General features: G+C 35.9%; 1 long non-coding RNA gene across 1 annotated transcript; it reads left to right on the top strand.

The window, feature by feature from the left end:
* Positions 1 to 1,589: 1,589 nt before the first annotated feature.
* LOC143234617 (uncharacterized) lies at positions 1,590 to 21,939 on the top strand. The gene is made up of 3 exons (XR_013018736.1): positions 1,590 to 1,759; positions 20,354 to 20,566; positions 21,793 to 21,939. It is a non-coding gene; the product is annotated as an uncharacterized LOC143234617 (long non-coding RNA).
* Positions 21,940 to 21,964: the final 25 nt, after the last annotated feature.

Below are 21,964 nucleotides of genomic sequence, written 5' to 3'. Positions count from 1 at the left end.
ACCCAGTCTTTAATTACATATGTGATTTCTAACTATTTATACTTGTATCAATCCAATCTTTAAGTGTATATGTGATCTTCAACGTTTTTTGTTTATAGCAACATTGATTTTAAGTATACACATAATCTCCAACATGGACTTTTAAGTGCATATATGATCTCTAACTTTGTGTTTATACCAACACAAACTTTAAGTGTAAGTATGAACACTAACTTTCTGTTTCGTATCAACATGTACTTATATACATAAACACACACTCTGTACTTGTATCAACAAGGCTTCTATATACAGAAAGACGAATTTTATGACTTGTACCAATATGAATTTGATGTTTATACGTAAACAAAAATTTCCTACCTTCGTACCAGCACGGACGCTATATATATGAACACGAACTTTGTGTTTGTATTGACACGGACTTTATATATGAACATAACCCTATTGTATTTGTATTGGCATGGTCCTTATGAAGATATGTGAACACAAACGTTTTGTTTGTTTTAACCGAACTTTATATGTATGATAAACACAAACTCTGTGTTTATATCAATATGAATTTTCTTTACTTTTATCAACGCTGACTTCGTATGGATGTACGTACTCAAACTTTAAACAGTAATGTACAGGTGTTTATTTATAAGAACTAGCTTGAAACACCGCTATGAGTTTTAAAGCACCTTCATAGTTGATAGAGGCTCTTTTCTAATGATTAATATCCTTCATCATTCCCAGTCATCTTCATAGCTTTCCCTTATTTAAAACAATATCGGGACACTTACCTGTGTGCTTCGTTTGGTCCCGATACTTGTGAACAGTTTCAATCTCGATGTCAGAACTGTATCCATGAGTTCTGAAAATCTACTTATATTCCTCTTATAAATAAGGACACGTCAAGTTTGGTATAGAGGAGAAAGATACTTAATTAACGAATACCCAACACGAGATCTCGTTTTAAAGCATAATAAGTTTTTTTCTTTGTCGTTGTGTGAATGTTATCCTAGGCCTAATATCAATACAAAATCGGGTAATTTTCAGGATTCTTAAATCATCTGTATGCTTTTATATAACTCTAGTATTATTTGTTTGTTTCACTTATGAAAACGATAATAAGGCAATTTGTCGCGGTCCCTAGTTTTGAACTACTGTCCTAAGAGAGAAAGCAACCGGCCGGGAGCATCCACCGCCAAACCTTTACCAAAGAATAGTTGGATTGACTTTTTAATTTATATTGAACTTATTAATAGACGAAGAACTAATCAATATTAGTTGTGTCCACTTAAAACTGACTCTTTTTTTTTTTTTTTTTTTAGATTACTCGTTAAAAATGTTTCATTCTGCACTCGTGAGAAAGAAAGATTAACTTTTGTAACGCAACTAAGATCTAGGTTCACAAGCTCCCCGACAGAGGACACTGCTTCTAATTCGGCTTTAGCTCCACTAGAAGCAGGACACCGTTTTATTTAATACAGTTTTAATTTTTTTATATAAAATAATTAGAAACTGATAAATATAAAACCTTGTTGATTAATCAAAACAGCTATCTTTCAGATTAAAAATAAAGTAAAACAAAGACATTTAAATTAGTACCCTATGCACACGGAAGTGAACTACGAAGGTGGTTCCAACACTGACAATGGCGTTCACGTGCTGCAGGTGTAACATGAGTGGCAGGTTACTGTTATTAAGTCAATGTCGCATGTCAACGGATTAACAACGAAACTTGACTGCAAACTAGGCCGCTCGAGCAAGCCAAATATGGGTCAGTCTTGTTATTTTTTTCAGTTCTTTTTTTAAATTCTGAAGTCAGACTCTGTATATTCAGCACGATTTCCTGAGTTTATGTATCAGGTATAAAGAGTAAATATATATATTTTTACATCTCAATGAAGAATTCGAGGCCTAGGAGCCTAAGAAATATTGTGTCTCAAGATGGCTGGTTTGGATATTAAAACTTAGAACAAAGTTTCGATCTTCTTAGGTCATCTTCAGGTTTACAAAGAGAGTTTGAAACTGACCGTTGCCAGGCACACGTCTTAGAAACGGGAACGTAAACTGGTACGTGAGTGTAGGGGGCGTTACAGAATAAGTAAGGTTATTAATACAATCCTGTACAGGCCCAGCATGGCCAGATGAGTTAAAGCGTTCGACTTGTAATCTGAGGAGTCGCGGGTTCGAATCCCCATCGCACCTAACATAGTTGCCCTTTCAACCGTGGGGGCGTTATAATGTTACAGTCAATCTCACTATTCGTTGGTTAAAGAGTAGCCCAAGAGTTAGCGGTGGGTGGTGATGACCAGCTGCCTCTCCTCTAGTCTTACACTGCTAAATTAGGGATGGCTAGTGCAGATAGCCCTCATGTAGCTTTGCGCGAAATTCAAAAACAAACAAAACAATCCTGTGCCCATTTACACCCTCGTCCCTAAGATGCGCAGGGCCATGATCAGTGGCAAACTCTCTCTGTTAACCTGAAGATAACCTAAGAAGATCAAAACGTTATTCTCTACTTTATTTCAATACCCATACCAGCCGTCCTGAGATACATCTTTACTTTAAGGGGCTTTCTTGTCATCACGAATTACCTCAGAAATATTAATATGTTCCTAATCAGTAAGGAGAATCTGCTAGTGATTTTTTTACAAAAGTTTTTCGTAAAACATATTTCATTTCTCTCTTCCAGAAACTTCTAGAGTGGACCGGCTACGAAGGCTTGTTTTGTTTGTTTTTTGAATTTCGCGCAAAGCTACTCGAGGGCAATCTGCGCTGGCCATCACTAACTTAGCAGTGTAAGACTAGAAGGTAGGCAGCTAGTTATCACCACCCACCGTGTAGTGTGATTGACCGTAACATTATAATACCCATGGCTGAAAGGGTTACGTGTTTGGTGCGATGGGAATTCGAACCCGCGACCCTCACATTACGAGTCGAGAGTCTTAACTACCTGGCTATCCCGGGCCATAGTATGAAGACAGCTTGTACCAATACCAACTGGACATAAACTAAGATAATGCCGTCTAAACCTGTATTATAAATATTCCCGAATAATTCTTCAGGAGCAGCTTGTACAGGTTTTAGGTATGAATAGTGTTTTACAGACAAACAATAAATTCGTCCCCAGTATGTCAGCGGGTGGTTTACGAACTTCACAAATCCCATATTTATTTCTCCTTCACGTACAGAGCGTAAATAACCTATCTTACAACTTCTTCTAACACAAGCAAACTTTCTTACGAACCCCCTCAATGGAACAGCGGTAAGTTTACGTATTTATAAAGTTAAAATCTGGGTTTTGAATCCTCGTGGTGGAAATGACCCGTTGTGTAGGTTTACGCTAAAAAACGAGAATAAAAAATAGACAGTAAGCGTTATTGAAAATATCGTCTTTAATTCATTGCATTAATTCGAAAAAACGTTTTTGAATAAGAACCTGAATTTGTGATCGTTTCAGCAGCCTTGGACGTTCGTTCAATCAGCACGAGTTACGAGCTATTCAATGGAAACAACGTAAATGTAATTTCCAATAGTTTAAACGTCTCTGAAAAACTAGTATTATTCCCTAGAGCGTTCAGTCAAACAACGTGCTAGATTTTTACAGACAAATATTTATTTTACAATTAATGAATTGTTACTGTCTGACCTTCTTTTAAAATAGCTTTATATCGTATACTTCTTGCAAGAACAGAAGTTATCTCGGAGATTTATGAGACAGGCTGACAGAATATTTCCTGGTTTTAAGACCTTTAGCTGGGAATTAGGGCGTCTTTTAGTTCAGTTTCCAGAACAGAACAAACTTTGGGATACTATCGCTGTAAGCTCTATTACATGGCATCCTGGGATATTTACTTATTTTTTTTTTCCTAAAAGAGAGAAACCTTGTGGTACTGCTCTTGAAGTTTTAAATGTTTAACGTTTTACCTGCCAAAAATCACTTATACATTAGTTATGAGCAAATCTTACAAACGTATACAAATTCGTAACTTAAACTTTCAATATACAGAACACCTCGTGTCTCCGCTTTTGTAGAGAGAACACGCATTTATTTATTCTTTATACAAAGTATGGTCAGGTGGTTAGGGTTTTCCACTCGCAATCTGAGGATCGCGGGTTCGAACCCCCCGTCACACCAAACATGCTCGCCCTTTCGTCTCATTTTATCTATACTCCTTTGTTTTCAAATCACATCAAGCACGAGAAATACCATAATTTAGATACACCTTTAAGATCCGAGTATATGAGTACTTTATGCCATAAATGGCTGTTACACACACTTCTAAAGTAATCAATTTTATATTGCATCTCACAACTTGCACAAAGCTAAACACTTGTCCAAAAGTATTTTTGATAGATCATGTTTAACCATAGTATATTTCAGGTAGGTTGTCTTGGGACTTGCCAATTTACATATTAAAATATAATGTACTCAAACCTTTGTAATTAGCAGATATACGACCAAGAATCCCATGTTAAAGTTTCATACATTTATATATACATATATACTTTTATCCGGTCATACAATGGTAAATTTCCAAACGTACAACGCCGTGGGGGCGTTATAATGTGACGGTCAATCCTACTATTCATTGGTAAAAGAGTAGCACAAGAGTTGGCGGTGGGTGATGATGAATAATTGCCTTCCCTCTAGTCTTACACTGCTAAATTAGGGACGGATAGTGCAGATAGCCCTCGTGTAGCTTTGCGCGAAATTTAAAACAAACCAAAGCAAATCTATCAAATCAAAACAGTTGGTCTATTTTAGGTTTACGGATCTTTTGTTGTTTTTTTCTCTCAAAGTTCTGTCACTCTACATAGATGTAGCGTGCAACCTAGGCCACTACTTGTTTTTGGCTAGTCTTGAGTGGTTTTAGACGTTTTTTTATCCAATTATTATACAAATCATCTTAAAGAGAAAATGGTCTTGAATTTCATATCATTCACACAAAACTTGTTACGTAGGCTTAAGAAGTAAAGAAAAGAAACTTTGTAAACCTAACATCAGACACGGTTTAAACAGCGTTAGCTGTCAAAATTAGTAGAGTACAACACTTATTGTTAGTGTTAACTATTAATGTTCACAGGTAAGAAAAGGGAGTACAGAACTGTCACACATATTTTCATTTGCGATTATTTGTTTGTTTCTTGAATTTCGCGCAAAGCTACTCGAGAGCTATATGCGCTAGCTGTCCCTAATTTAGCAGTGTAAGACTAGAAGGAAGCACCTACCGTCAACTTTTGGGCTACTCTTTTATCAACGAATAGTGGAATTGACCGTAACATTATAACGCATCCACGGCTGAAAAGGCATGTTTGGTGCGACGGGGATGCGAACCCGCGACCCTCAGATTACGACTCGCATGCCTTAACCCACCTGGCCATGCCGGGGCCCATTTACGATTATATTTCATATTTTTACTTATGTTATTGGTTTATTCAAGCTATGCTACAGGATGGCTATCTAAGTTACCCGTCCCTAATTTAACAGTAAAAGCCAATCATGACCACATACCACTCTTTTATATATATAAAAAAAAAATAGTGGAAGTCATCGTCATATTATTACGTCTCCACGGCTGAAAGGGTGAACACGTTTGGTGGGACGGGGATTCGAAGCCATGACCTTCAGATATTGAATCATGCCGGGCCACTAACTAACTTCTTAATAATTTGGCAGTTCGCTCTAGATTTAGATGATTCTTGGAGCTGAGTGATTGATCAAAATTTTGATTGAATTGATTAATTTCAATAATCAATCGAATTTAATGTTCCTGATAATTAATGTTTTCGATTATAACAATTATTTAAGTAATCGAAATATACGTTTTTTGTTAAAGCACACAAAGCTATACAATGAGTTCTCTACGCTCACGCAGGTATAAAAATCGGCTTTCTAGCGTTATAAATTATTTTAAGCGCTAGCCATATCATGGGAAAACAATCGATTACTTGAATGTAACTTATTAATAATTCTCACGATTTATCACGTAGCAAATTTCACTAATCACACAGCTATAGTAATTACAGTTATTTCCATGGAAGTCCGCAAGGGGTGGTGGTGAAAAGCAGTTGTCCCCATAGAAACATTTTTTTTATTTATTCATTCAGCATATGCATACGACATTTTTTTCAGTTCATAATTTCACATCACTACTCACCTCCAGAAAAAAATCTACAGATACCCATGACTGTTTCTATCACTTTCAGATAAAAAACGTTTTTCCTCCTTTTTCAGGGGTTCTAATATTTTTCTTTTTTCTTTTTAATAAATTTAACTATATATAATAACCAAAACTGACTAAATATATCCTGAAATCTAAGCAAGTATATGTTAAACATTCATTAAATCCAAACGAATTAACTGAGAAGATGGAATGCCACCTGATGCACACACATTATCCAGTACACGTGTTTGTTGTTTTAAAATTCGGAGTGGTTAAATATTTCTAGAAGAAATAAATTATAGAGGGTAATGCAAAATCTGGCTCACTACCATGATATTTCCATGACCTATCCCACGTGACTCATAGTTGGTTCGTACGTCATTACACTTTCAAGGACGGGTGGAAGTTTCGGAGATTCCTGAACCGATTTAGTGACAGGACATTTTGTATGAAACACTTCTTTTATTTCCAAATTTAACAAAACTGGTTCGGTCCCTGATCATCCAGCCAGACTATACATGAAAAAAGAAGTCCAAGTAACATACTCTGGATCTTGAAGCAACAAAATTTCATATCTTCAGGCTGTACATATCCCAGAAATTGAAAGGTAATACAACGGGCTCCGTTTTGTGAGCACTGTCCAGTAACTTATTTTCCTGACAGTTGGTTAGAGCAATACAGACCCAATGGTATGGGCAGTGCTCTTTCCCGAGCGTATGTTATTAAACCTTTTTTTTTAGGAATGCATTAACATCCCCAGAGAAGCAATACAACGGCATAACAACAATACCCCAAATATTAAATGAGCTAAAAGTGATATCGGTGGTACATGAGAGGATAATACTAACACAACCATGAGGATGCTTGACCTCCTACACCACCATCTTATCAAGCACATGACAAGTACTTCTCGAAATAACATGGAGACGACTGCGAATTTAAGTCAATACTGTAGTCATCTACGTAGATAAGCTACTGATATAAAGCAGTAGAAGATCGTAAATAACCATCATTACACGAACAAAGATCATAAATCACTGCAATGAGAAAACAGGCTATTTACACACTACACTGTGACAACGATATAAACAGAAACCAATTTTCCCTCACATTAGAAACTAAAAAATAAAGCATTTTCTTACAGGTCCTACAATTAATGAATATCGTACACGGTTTGTGAGCTCAATAAACAGTTTCTTATAAGCTTAACATCTTTAGATATCCGTAAATGATTGTTTTTTAAATTATGTCAAAAGGTTTTCCACTAACGTTACACCTGAACAAATCATTACGTAACTTAGTGATTAATATCACACAAAATTAATATTTTAAACTTTAAAACTATAACTTTTTGCACCTATTGCAGTCAGCTGTAGTTAACGCAACAGTATATGTAATAAAGCTAAAACAAAGTCTACATAACAGTGTACTCAAGTCTACACAACAATGTACACACAAAGTCTACCCAATAATACGATAAAAATCCCGCAAGAATAGTTTAGTCTCTTAAATCTCATAACATACATATACTAACACAATAGATGGACCATTAGCTCAGTTAGGAAACAATAAGGTACTACAAAACAGATTCAGTTTCTTTCTGTATGTAAGAGTAAATATCATAGGATTTAAACAATCTCCATGAAACATTGTACATAGTTTTAACACTGTAATAAGTTAGATCCATAGATTTAACTTACCTGTGAACCAGGTGAAAATCTCCATATCCTGACAATGTTTTAATTTAAAACTATCAATAATTATGCTTCACTTACTTTATCTAATTCACAATATGATGTGTTTTGTTTTTCATACAAATGACAGCATACATAACATCTCAACCACTACTACATGTCTGTCATATTACACCTGGCTTAATGAGCCATAACACTGGGTAAAAGGACTTATTGGTACTTGATATGGTCGATATATCAATTACTCTTTAACTTAAACCTTCTTCAAATCAACCAGACCAAAGTCTTCACTTATTTTTTATCAGATATACCATAGGTTTTAAGCCACAAAGGTAGCCAGACCAAAACCCCAGTCCTTTACTCAGATGTATAATTTTTCAAACATATTACCTCCTAAATATAACATGTACTCCAATATTAATGAACAAAAAGTTAAATTTCCCTCATTATCATAAATAATACAGATCTAGCCTCTAGCAACACTGTGGTCAGATTAACCATTTGATGAAAAGAACGTTAATCTGTATAATGTTTTATGGCACATTTGATATAGTGCTTGCAATCACAGCCAGCAAATTGTCAAAATATTAAGAGAATTTGGAAGTTTAATCAAAAATAATTTGTAGTTCTGAATATATCAAACAATGTATGGGTAACCAGTTTTGTATATCCAAATATGTCTAAGTTTTCATGTAAATAAATCACAAGACTTGGCTTCTTGATCATCTTACTTCAAAAATCATGTTTAAAAATCCTAAGAACTGGAGACAATCCTTGTTTATACCTTACAAACGTAAGTTAGACATTATTGAAACACAACATTTCTAGTAAGTATGCATTATTATTCACAATGTGTTTTGGAAAAGATGATCTGGACTGGCTATTAAAAAAAAAAAATTTAGATTTGCTACCATATATTATATGCACCTTAACTTCTAATGTTTTAGTGGAGGAAAATGCATATTATATTTAAAAAAATTACAGTGCCATAGTCCTTACCCAATCAAGCCAGCCAAATGAGTAATAGAATAACTTATCACATCAAATATTACACCAGTTACAATGTACTTTAAACAGAAGCAACTTAAACTTGAACCAAGTCCACTCTGTTTTATAAGCATCCAATTCACTACTTTCCAGAATTATACTTTACCCTAAAAAAGAACATTTTGTAAATATTGAACAATTTTGAGCATTTGAAAATCTTTTTCTATAGGTTTCCCAATAAACATATAGTCATTAGGGGCAGTAGACTTGTAGAATAAACCAACACAATGATGATTCGAGTAAGAAACAAGATAGTAAAGTGCTAGATGAACCAACTCTGAAAAATATTTTCCATATTGGTTCCATTCTGGCCAAAACCACTAGTACAAACTGCCTTACCCAATATAGAATTATCCAACCCACATCATTAATTTCCAAAATGATCATTCATCCATTAAAAAACCTGTGACAAGGTAAACTACTAGGAATGTAATGTTTCACAAATATACTGATGTATTGCCATAATTATTCTGTATGGTAAAATATATTTTGTACTGCAGTTCAATAAGATTATGCCAGGTTTAAGCCTGAGCTATTGTTTCCCAACAGCAAGAGTAAGCTGAACAGTTAGCAACTGATTGGAAAGCCATGAATCAATCAGAAAATGCATAACATGAATTCTCAAAAAAAAAAACATTCAAATTTTAAATTGCACCTGGAAAACTTGGATCCTGTGTTTGGAAAAACTGAATTTCCCACAAGTTTTAATAATACTGTGAGAAAGATGGAAAGATACATAAATGCACTGGAAGTACAATGAATATAAACATATTTTAAAGGTCTTCATCAGAAAACAAGTCTTGATGCACTGACAGATAAACAGAATGATGTCATATTTTCCATCTAGTTCAAGTTCTGTTCACTGGAAAATTCAAGTACATCTCCAAGGACTGTTCTTATTACAAGAGCTATTAGAAACTACCTATTGCAATGAGTTAAGGCCATACTGTATGCAAACATTTTCTTGTCTTCAAAGGTACATGATGAATGTTACAAAGGTATGGCATATTTGTAGATCATTTGGTATAATTTATTTTAACAGTGAAACAAATGCTTCACAAAAAGATTAATAAATGTTTTAACATATAAAATACTTTCTTTAAACATTTTACTCCTACTAACAGTGATAGAATGTAACAAATATGTTCAAAGTGCACTGTTTTTAATGTTTTGAGATCACAGCTAAATTCTATGTTGATTCAGTGACAGAAAAATTTAAAAAAGCTAATGAAGTATTCCAAAAATATGGGACATTCTGTATTTATTAATGGCTTGGCTTACTTAGAGTGACAATTATTTAGCACAAAAACCAAAGAATAGTTCTCTTTTAATTTGACTAATTTAATGAATTATATTGAATACACTAACATCTCAATGAAAAAATTTAAGTTAAATAAGTACAAGTTGAGTTCACCAATTCTTTTTGTTAGCTTCTTAACAAACAACAATGCACGATTAGTATTTGTGCAATTATAAGAGATATTTAACCACATTTATGTATTGTGAAATATCTTAAATTTATACATGCATAATTCTAGATTGTAAAATCTTTCCACAATGGCTACCGTTGCTCAGAACTACAAAACTCCAAAGCAATAAGCAAAGTGTTTGTCATATTGATTATTTTATATACTGGCAAAAAGGACCAAACACAGATGAGCATGGCAAAGCATTCTGGTTAATGCATCACTAAAGTCTTTATATAATTACCAAGTTTCAACATGGTTAGAGAATCTCTGCAGTTATGGGTCCTTTAATAAAACAAAAAAAAATAAATTAAGTGAAGATAAATAACTGATATATGTACTACCAAGATAACAGTTTACAATATATGACTTTTCCAAGTGCATTATTTTTCTTTTAACACATCATAATGAGATCAAATTTCTAGTTCTAAGTGTAACTTGTCTTTGGAACTTCTGGCTGTGTATACACAGCTTCTCAGGCAAAATAAGTTAACCTTACAAGTTCTGTGACAAATGGATGAAATTCTGATCTTAGATCATGTATGGCTCTAGTTGTGAGGTTATATTTTTTTAATGTGTAAATAAACACTGTAGACAATGATCCTAGTCTGTTTAAGAAAACTTGAATCCCAAAAGTATTATTGTGTAAGCCTTAGTGGCATCAATGCTCATTACACCTTCTCACTAACTGACAGCACTACCAACAGAATTTAACATTTTACTGAGAAAACACTGAACCACAATTTCATGACACACACAAACAAGCTGTAACTATTATGGATAAAACTGGAGCAAACATTTCAATTCCACAGACAACAGCGTCACAGAGAGAACACTCCTAGTAACACACCTGAGGAGAATCACATTAAAAATATTCAATTTCCATTCTTTGATTACATGTTAAATGATATGAAACATGGACTGTCTCAGGGAAACATAACCTGCTAAGAAATTTTTGTGCAAAAAATAATTGAAGTTTAACAAAATATTACACTTTTGGAAGCCAGATACGCCAAGTTGTTCTCCACACACCAAGCTGTTCACACATCAAGTTGTTCACGTGTCAAGACGTTCTTCACACGACAAGTTGTTCACGTGTCAAGATGTTCTTCACACGACAAGTTGTTCACGTGTCAAGATGTTCTTCACATGCCAAGATGTTCATGTCAAGTCATTTTCACATGCCAAGTTGGTCCACATACCAATTTGTTCACCACATGTCAAGTTGTTCTTCACTAAAAAGTGGAATGAAATAATGGGAAACACATGAAAGTGAGTAAAGCCAACCAAAATATATCCAAATGTATTTTCGTAGCTGATGAAAATATAGATCTGAATGTGAGAGCATTACTGATTACTGGCCATATTCTACCTATTATATGGCAGGAGCTGAGGTTTATTTTTCTTGTCTAAGAAGATCAAAAACCCACCTGAGAAGTGCAACCAGCTGGTTTATACTTGATGATTATTCATCATAATTTTCAGATAAACACTAATAATGTAGTGACAGAATATCTTAAGAGAAATAACAGATGTATAAAAGCATATGTATTTATGTTGGCAGTGAGAGTCTTCAGTGTTAATATGTTTATCAGAGAGACTTTTGCTCATGGTTGTTCAGTACATTTCAATAGAAATCTCATCACTTAATAATTTTTCAGGCAAACAGAACTTTTATATATTTGAGAAGTAATAGAATTAATATTATGCTGTTCCTTTACCTTCAAATAATAATACAATTTACGGTTTTAGGCACTAATTCCAAATTTATTCCTCTTTATATAGTCTCTTGAATGCATTTGATAAATGTAGTTCATTTTCCAAGCTTAAATTTGTTTATGTGCAACTCTTTACGTAGACACAATTTTGAAATGGTGATTATTTTTCTCACTAGGTGTGTGTGTGTGTGTGTGAAATATGTATATAATAAATATTAAAATACCATTGAACATTGTTTCAAAATTATCCAAATACACAAAAATCACCTCACTTTGAATTGATTGATTTAGTGTTTTATGGCAAAAATCAGCTAGGCTATCTGCGCCAAGCGTCCGGTAAAAAGGTAAAAATAAATTAAATGTAGTAAAATACATAAAAGGAAATGAAGGTAAAACAAAGCATCATTGAAAAACAGTAAAAGCATAAAACCAATGTTGACACCTAGTCTACAATGGTAAGAGAGAAAGCAGAGTAAAAGAAGTTGTAAAGTACTTACTCTAGCAAAATGGTAATGATCATAACCACGCCAGGAAGACTAACAGGTAAGTTCAAGAACCACCGTCAGTCACCTGAAGTTGGCCTTTCCAGTCCTGGTTTCAGGTTGTGTGTCATAGCAGCCATTATCAAAATGTAAAATAATAGATGTTTTAAAAGACATATAGCAAAATAATAATAATGAGCAGCCAAATGTCCAGTAAAAAGGTAAAAGCAAAGTAAATGTAGTAAAATTTGTAAAAGTAAAAGAAGGTAAAAACGAAACAGCAATTAAAAACAGAAAATTTCAAAACCGATGTTGACATCCAGTCTACAAAGTTGTAAAGAACTTCTGTAGCAGAATGGTAATGATCATAACTTACCAGGAAGACTAACAGGTAAGTACCAGAACCACCGTCAGTCACCTGAAGTTGGTCTTTCCAGTTCTGGTTCCGGGTTACGTGTCATTATGGCCAGTACCAAAGGGTAAAGTAATAAAAGTTTAAAAGACATGCAGCAAAATTGGAATAACAACTTGCCAGGACGACTAACAAGTAGTTCAAACAGCAGCGTTAGTCATCTGAAGTTGGCCTTTCCAGTCCTGGTGTCAAGTTATTTAATGTTCTGGCCATTTTTCAATGTCAAATTGAACTAAAGAGAATGAAATTAAATGAGATTAAAAAGATTAATGGCCATTAAAAAACTAAAAACTTTATCAAGGTGGACAGAGTCACCATCACCAATAACACTGTCCAATGTTACACATAAACCCTGGGAAAAAACATGTTTAAAATAGTGCCGTCGTTGAGAGTCATAACGATGGCAATAAAGTAAAATGTGGCTTACAGTGATTTGAGTGTTACACAAACTACACACTGGTGCATCAATTGCAGATAAAAGAAAACGATGAGTCAAAACACTGTGACCAATGTGTAGTCTAGTTAGAACAACTTTCTCCTTCTGAACCCTATGGAAGCTAGATGGCCAAAGCCCAATATAAGGTTTTATTTGAAAAAGCTTGTTGTTGCATTGCTCACTCCAAGTGGACTGCCAGCTGGCACGGAGCCGAGTCTTGAATACAAGACCATAGTCCACGTACGGAATAGGCACAGTGGTGACAGTGCCAGAGCAGATAAATTTAGCTGCTGTGTCTGCAAGCTCGTTCCCGCGAATACCAGCATGGCCTGGTATCCAGAAAAACTGGATAGAAGTAGCAGTTAATGAGAAATGGGCCAGTCGGTTTTGAATATCAGTGAGAACAGAGTGTGAGCCAACGTGAAGCGATTCCAGGGCCAGTATAGAACTAAGCGAGTCAGTATAAATAGTGCAGTTGGAATACTGCTTAGCTTCAATATGATCCAGGGCAAGAGATATGGCGTACAGTTCAGCAGTGAACACAGAAGATGTAGAGGGGATTCTGTGAGGAACCACCGAACCGCAGCAAACCATAGCAAAGCCCACTGAATTACCTGATTTAGAACCATCTGTATAAATGTAAACGGAATGATTGTTTGAAAGATGTTCATTAAATAAATGACGGTACTTCCAATCTGGAGTATCTGCCTTTTTCAGATGACTGAATGAAAGGTCACATTTGGGGGCTGTAATGAGCCAAAATGGGATGGGCTGACCTGTGGATTCTGCAATGTTATCCAAGGACAAACCCAATTCATCCAATTGCACCTGGATGTGAAGGCCAAAAGGAACAATGGCAGATCGTCTGTCCTGAAAAAGTACGGCCCACTGAGGAAGGAAAACGCATCCCCAGGTAGGATGCTTTGGTAAGGAACGAAGTTTCGAAGAATATAGTAAAGATAGTTGCAAACGGTAAAGGTGCAGAGAAGGTTCATGAGATTCAACGTATAAGCTTTGAACTGGAGAGGTGCGGAAAGCCCCAGTGCAGAGTTAATGTCCTTGGTGATGAATGGGGTCTAGCAACTTTAAGGCCGAGGGTCTGGCAGAGCCACAGACCATTGATCCATAGTCGAGTTTTGATTGAATAAGAGCACGATATACCTTTAACATAGAACATCGATCTGCTTACCAACTGGTAGTAGAGAGGACACGGAGGATGTTCAGTGCTCTTGTGCATTTGACCCGTAGCTGCTTTAAATGTGGTATAAAGGTCAGCTTGCGGTCAAAGATAAGCCCCAAGAACTTGGTCTCAGGGGCCACTGGCAGCGAAACTTCACCGATATAAAATTCAAGATCAGGGTGAATACCCTGTTGGCAGCAAAAGTGCATGCAAACAATTTTAGAGAGAGAGAAATTAAAGCCGTTCGCCATAGTCCACTTCAGTACACGATTGAGGGCAGTTTGTAGTTGCCGCTCAATATATCTCATGTTCGATGACTGACACGATATGTGAAAGTTGTCGACATACAACCCACTCGCAACAGTGAGAGGGAGTTGTTCAGTGATGGCATTTATCTTTACATTCAAAAGTGTGACACTAAAACACAGCCCCGAGAGACTCCAAGTTCCTGTACAAAAGAACAGGAAAGTGTCGAACCCACACAAACTTGGAATCTCCTGTCCAGTAAAAATTTTTTAATAAACATGGGTAAATGGCCACGTAACCCATATGTATGGAGGTCTCGCAAAATGCCATACCTCCATGTTGTGTCATAAGCCATCTCAATGTCAAAGAATATTGATACAAGATGTTGGCATTTGAGAAAGGCTTCTCTGATTGATGTTTGAATTAGGTGGTCTGTGGTGGAGTGCTGTCGTCGGAACCTACACTGGGTGGGCGAGAGGAGGTTGTTTGAATCGAGGAACCAAACAAGACGAGCATTAACCATCCTTTCTAAGATCTTACAGAGACAGCTCGTCAAAGCAATTGGATGGTAGTTTGAAGGAATCTTAGGATTTTTCCCTGGCTTAGACAAAGGTAAAATAATAGCCTGGCACCAGGCATCAGGAAAAATATTCTCATGCCAGATCCAGTTAAAGACAATTAGAAGGACATCAAGAGAAGCAGGAGATAGATGGTGCAGCATGTCATAGTGTACATCATCAGGTCCAACAGATGTACTGCCAGACCGACGAAGAGCCAGTTTCAGTTTCACCAGTGTAAAGGGACAATTATAGTCAAAGAGACAGTCAGTTCAAAAGGAAAGAGGTGAACTCTCTGCCCGAGTTCTTGATGGCCAAGAAGGTGGAGGAACAAGCAGAAGTGCTAGATACTCAGCAAAAGCTTTCACCTAGAGTATCAGCGATGCTCCGGACATCAGCCACCATTAGAGACCATTAGAGAGTAAGATCGAGAGAGGGACAAATTGTAGTGCCCACTGACCTTTTTTGAATCCTGTCCCATTTGACCTTGAAACTGGTGGTAGAAGATATGCTAGTTGTAAACTTAATCCAAGATTCCTTCTGGCTTTGACGTCTTACCCACCTAAAACGTGCTCGGGCCCTTTGGAAAGTGACAAGGTTTGAAAGTGTGGGATATCTACGAAAAGTATCCCAGGCCCATTTTTGAGCCTTCCGTGCTGTCCATTAAAGTCCCCCAGGAGTAGAAAGGGAGACGGCAACTGTTCAACGAGAGCATCAAGGTCTGATTGATCATGTCTCTCTCCAGAGGACAGGTAGAGAGAACAAACAGTGATGGTATGACCCAAGAAAACACGGATGGCTACGGCCTCCAAGGGTGTGTTGAGTGACAAAGACAGGGTGGGCACGTGTTGATCAACCAACAGTGCCACCCCTCCATGTACTCGTCCATCACACAGCCTGTCATTTCTGTACAGAGAAAACTGCTGAATGGTGACTGTATCAGCAGGTTTTAGAAATGTTTCTTGTAAGGAAAGGCATACAGGATGGTAGGAAGTAATCATTGTTTTGATATCATCCAGATTAGAACGTAAACCTCGACAATTCCATTGTATTAAGGTGGCCATTTTTAATGACAGGTAGGCGAAGAGGCTGGAGAACCCTTCTGTTATGACCACATCTTTTTTCTTTACTGTCCTTAGTCGGAGGAGGTCTATCAACCTTCATGGATCCTGCCCTGGGTCGATTGGACAGGTCTTTGTTATTGGAAGGGGATTCCAGTGACTGAGGACGCTAACGAATGATTGTTTTGCCTCTTGGGGTGGGAGAAAAAGATGTATCAGAAGAAATGCCTGTATTTGAAACTGAAGGATGTGGATCTTGAGGTTTGTTGAAATGTATGGGAGGAACAGAGATGGGTGTGGAAGTCGATTCATCAACCTTTTAACCATGGAGGTCAAAAGGCTTTTCATTTGTTTTGAAAATGATTCTCTTGGAGGCACAGAAAGATTTGTCTGCACTCCCACTGTAGTTGTGGAATGAAGTGCAGCAGCATATGTCCGAGATGGAGTTGTGGACAGCAATTTCCGAGCCTCAGGATAACTAAATGTTATGAATCATTTTCAAACACTGCACCTCTTTTTCCTCCAACCGTTTTGGGCAAGAACAAAAGTAGGAAGGGTCAGAAACATTGCAGTTGATGCAATGTGGGTCCATGTCACATTCATAGGCATCGTGGTCCTTGCCACCACAATGAGCACATGTCAGGGAACCATGACATGATGTCTTTGAGTGGCAGAACCTCTGACATAAGAAACATCGGAGAGGGTTTGGAATGTATGGCTGTACCCTGCAAATTAGATATCTTGCCTTGATGGTGGCAGGTGCACGTCATGAAGTAAATGTCCAAACGAGGGTATTTGTTGGCAGTGTAACTCCATCTCTGCGAGTGTAGATGCACCTCACTGCAGAAACTCCTTGAGTGGAGAGACCAGCGAGAATCTCTGACTCGGGGACATTCTTCAAATCCCTCTCAACAATAACTCCTCATGATGAATTCAATGTAGCATGAGGGGTAACCTCAATAGGTATATCCCCAATTGCCGTTGAATTCAAGAGGAGTTTACTATGGTGGGTTGTGGATGTTTCAACTAATATGTCTCCAGATTGAAGCTTCTTTACTGACTTTGGAGAGCCAGCAAGACCCTCTAGTCCCTTCTGAATAAAAAAGGGGAACAATTGCCCTAAAGGTTTTTCTGAAAAAGAATGTAATATAATAAAATGAGGTACATGTGTTACAGATGTTGAAGATTGTTGCTCAGAGTGTTCAAGATGTGGTCGCTTACTTATTGACTGTTTTTCACTATTTTATTCAAATTTTTTGAAGGAGGATACATAGGAAAAAAGAAGAATTTTGGTACCCACCATGGAGCCCTACAAGGGGATGCACTACAATGTCATGCAAGGACAATGCAGCAACGCCAGGGTTTCGTGAACACTATACCCAAACACCAGCATCAGGCACAATGTCCACAACACCTGTTGAGAACTTCCAACACTGGTACTTGGTTGGCTCTAGCCCAAGTGGACCAGTTGATTGAACCAAGGGGGGCCACCCAAAGGTCGTCCGTCTGCAGGAATTCAAGGCCAAAGTGGTGTGTTGGGGTTTGACCCCTCAACCACCAGGATCCTCTCCTCCCCTTCACGAGTCGCCACGAATGGCAAACACGTGGGTGGATGTTTAGATCCCAGAGAATGTAACCAGACAGAACAGAACCTTCCCTGGGAGGTCCCCTCACCACTTACAGGAATCCACACCGAGGGGGCCTCACTTTGAAGATTTATCAGTATCTTATATCTAAAAATCACAACCATAAAAAATTAAAGCATTTGGTAGAAGAATAAGTGGAAATTTAAATCAAGTTATAAGATCATACATTTTTTACACTAATTGAACCAGTCAATTTTCTCAGACACTCCTGGAACTATGTTATATTGTTAAATCACAAATATATTACTGTTCATATACATGTGCCCTTGTACAGGCTGAGCCCTGCCCTTCAAAAAAATTCTGCATATGCACCTGCTTAAACATACCATGTCTAAAAGAGTTGCATTTCTTTCAGATCCAACCAATGAGGCTAAATCAAAATCAAAGAGAAAGACAATAAAATCTGTTCATTTGTTTATTATGCTGCCAATAATGAATTACTTATGAAGCATTATTAAATACTGTGTGAACTTCTGATACTCAAGTGAGATATTGGAAAATAACAATAACCACACACATGGAACATTCACAGGAATGGTTATATGTAGTCACTGAGAAATAAGTGAGACTGTCAAAAATTCACAATACTTGTCATTTCTTGAGAGACATCAACAAAAGCAAACAAAAACACAACAAAGTCTAGATAAAGGTCACAAAAACCAATACACAAATGTTAGAGAACTGTACAGTTAACACACACACAAAGATCACTGTGGAGAGGATAATTGGCTCTGATATTACAGTAGGTGTTGACACCCAGTACAAAGGGATTCACCATTTAGTAAATGTGATATATAGCAATGACGATAGCTCCAACAGTGTTAGTGTTACAGTAGGTGTGTTGACAGTACAAATTTGCCATTTAGTATGTCTGTGGTATGTAGCTTGATTATAGCTTCAATGGTTCTGGTGTTGCAGCAGGTGTATTAACACCCAGTGTAAACAGATTCCCCATTTAGTAAGCCTCTGAAGCATACATTGTTGACTAGAAATAGCTGTCCTGGTGCTTCAAATGAAAACCATTCCCTGAACAATTTCAGTGACATGTTACAGGTCTTCTGTGATAAATGCTATTACTCACTTCAGGCTTTAAGTAGATTGAAGACTATTGCCAAGCCATTGAATCAAACACCACAAAGACCATACAAAGCCATAGCAAAATAACAGACTTCACACACAGAAGAGTTTTACAGAAAATGTCCAAAAAAAAATACACCAAGAATTTCCAACATCTCACAAGTTGATAATATTAATGTTATTAAAACACATTGTAAATGTCTTCCAGCAAGTTTAAAAGTACACTTAAAAACCTGGAAAGGATAAACTACAACAAGGAACAGTTATCCAAATTTTCTTAAATTATCTTCCTGAGGGTATTGGAAGCTGTATAAATCCAACCAAGTAGGCTTATAAAAAAAGTAATAGCCAACATTGTACCTCAGATTAGAGGGAAATTCAGCAATCTCCTATTTGACAAAACAACCGGACAACATGAGTGACACTGTGGTGGGGAAGATATCCACAGCCTTGAAACCAATGGATAAAACTTAAGTTGTGTACATTACCATCAGCAGCAAATAGGGTTGTCTAAACCTTAGTGTACATTGCCAACTGTAACACAAATAGGATTGTTTAAACTTAACTTTGTAGCAACAATCCAGTACATAACTTTAAGCTGTTTGAAAACTTGTTTTTCAGACCAAAGTTTTTAGTGAACAAGATATAACCAACTACTAGATGCAATACCTAGTGATACTTTTCTTTAATTTCAATCCTGTGTATCATTATACACTTATACTGTTGTCATAACAAGTTAATATGAAACTCAGTGACAATTAACTACAAAGAAGTGAATTCAAGTATACACTATCATTAAGATATCCAAACCAAAGCCACTTGGAACATATATTGAACACTACAAATCTGTGACAGGCAAATCGATCAGAAAATACCCACAAAGAACTGAATGCCTGAATAGGAACTACAATTCTTAAAACTTACTTATTTTTTACTATTCTACAAAAACTAAATATTAGAAATAAAACAATTAAACACTTCCTAACTTATTTTATTTTTACTTAATTGTTTTGTGTGTGTGTATATATACACACACACAAGGTGTCCATAGTCCTTGTGCAATTTGAATCTTTGTATCATGCAAGTTATTAATCTCTAAAATGAAATAAAAAGGGAATTTATTCAGGATTTAAATAAAATTGTTAATGATTCATTTGTTCTAATTTCTTTATTTTCCAGATAATAAACCCTTTACTAGAATGAATGGCTTCAACTGAAGAAAAGGTTAATCATGTACCCTGGCTCGCTGAGTTAAAGTATCACAAATCAGAAGAAAATTTAGATCTCACTACAACAAGAAAGTGCCTCACTGAAATTCAATTCAAAACTGAATGAAAAAAATTTAAGGAGACTGGTTCTATTAAAGATAAGCCACAAACTGGAAGATCAAAGGTAAACATAGAAACTATGTTGTCTATAGAGGATTTACTATTTGTAAACATGCTAAAACTTCAATAAATTACCTGTCTGTGTTTTTCATTTTACAGTTTGTTTATATCTTATATAAAAGTTATTAAAAATTCAAACTGTACAAGGACTTTACAGACACCCTGTATATATATAAAATGACAGTTGGATAAATAATTTTTGACATTTGTATTTCTAAACTCTGCTAAGAGAAAAGAAAATTTTATTGGAGTCAATTTTATTAGTATTTTATGCACCAGAATAATTAACTATATAGTTCAAAAGTGAGTGACATTTGTCCTATCTAAATACCTGAAAGACTGATGGAATAACATTGTAGGAATATTTTGTTCCATTATATTTATATTATGTAAATTAATATTTTGTTCCATTATATTTACATTATGTAAATATGCAATTTATGGACTGGTACCCTTTTATAATGTAGACTTAATAAGAGACTTATATATGCAAAAAACGGCTCGTTTGGGTTGTGAAAATATTTTACATAGAAGAGTGAAAAAGGAACGCCTTTATACCTATATTAATATAATAAAATAAATAAATTATTCAAACATCTAACACCGCCCTCTACATTCTGACACTCAGTCACACAATCCCTTCCAAACATGTGGTCAGCTTCTGGTCAGTTATCTCTTTCTTTGTGAACCTGACGATGACCAAAGAAGGTCGAAACGTTGTTCGCTCTTCTATGTAAAATATTTTCTCAACCCAAACGAGCCGTTTTTTGCATATATATTCCTCTACAAGTGGGTTTTCTCGACATCACTAATTAATAAGAGAGTATGATATACATTTATTAAAGTAACCATTTCTTTAACAGTTTCAAAGACCACAAAGAAACAGCCTAAGCCAAATGTATGTTAAGATCAAAGGTTAGCTGAACATTAGGGCCCCCGTTTCTCAGATTAAGCCTACTGCTAATCTAGATCTAAAGTCTATTAAGTTACTAATGAAACCACTTCACATTTACAACTTTTAATAATTTGATTTCCACACTCTTATTTCCAGTAATTACGTGTATGTTTATTTGATTTTTATAATTAATTTGTTATTCTCCAGTAAAATGTTATATCACTATTTTTTACAAGATTTTCAACTTTCATAACAGAAAGTTTTTTTAGATTTTACAAAAATAAAACATTAAACATGTAAAAAATCCTGAGTAATATCAATTTTGTTTTATTTAGGTTTAATTGGGGGAAAGTTGATTCAAGGTAATAACAGTGTACTCCACAGAGCTGACATCTGTACAGTAAGCACATCAGATATGGATACTACCTTTTGTTGAGCTTGTACTGTTCATCTGTACTTATTTTAACAACACAGTATTACGTGTGTACAAGAGACATCAGTAAGTTG

The sequence above is a fragment of the Tachypleus tridentatus genome, chromosome 12 (assembly GCF_004210375.1).
Source record: "Tachypleus tridentatus isolate NWPU-2018 chromosome 12, ASM421037v1, whole genome shotgun sequence".
Lineage (NCBI taxonomy): Eukaryota > Metazoa > Arthropoda > Merostomata > Xiphosura > Limulidae > Tachypleus > Tachypleus tridentatus.
Note: the sequence above shows the minus strand (reverse complement) of the source record. Positions and strands in the feature narration are given on the sequence as shown.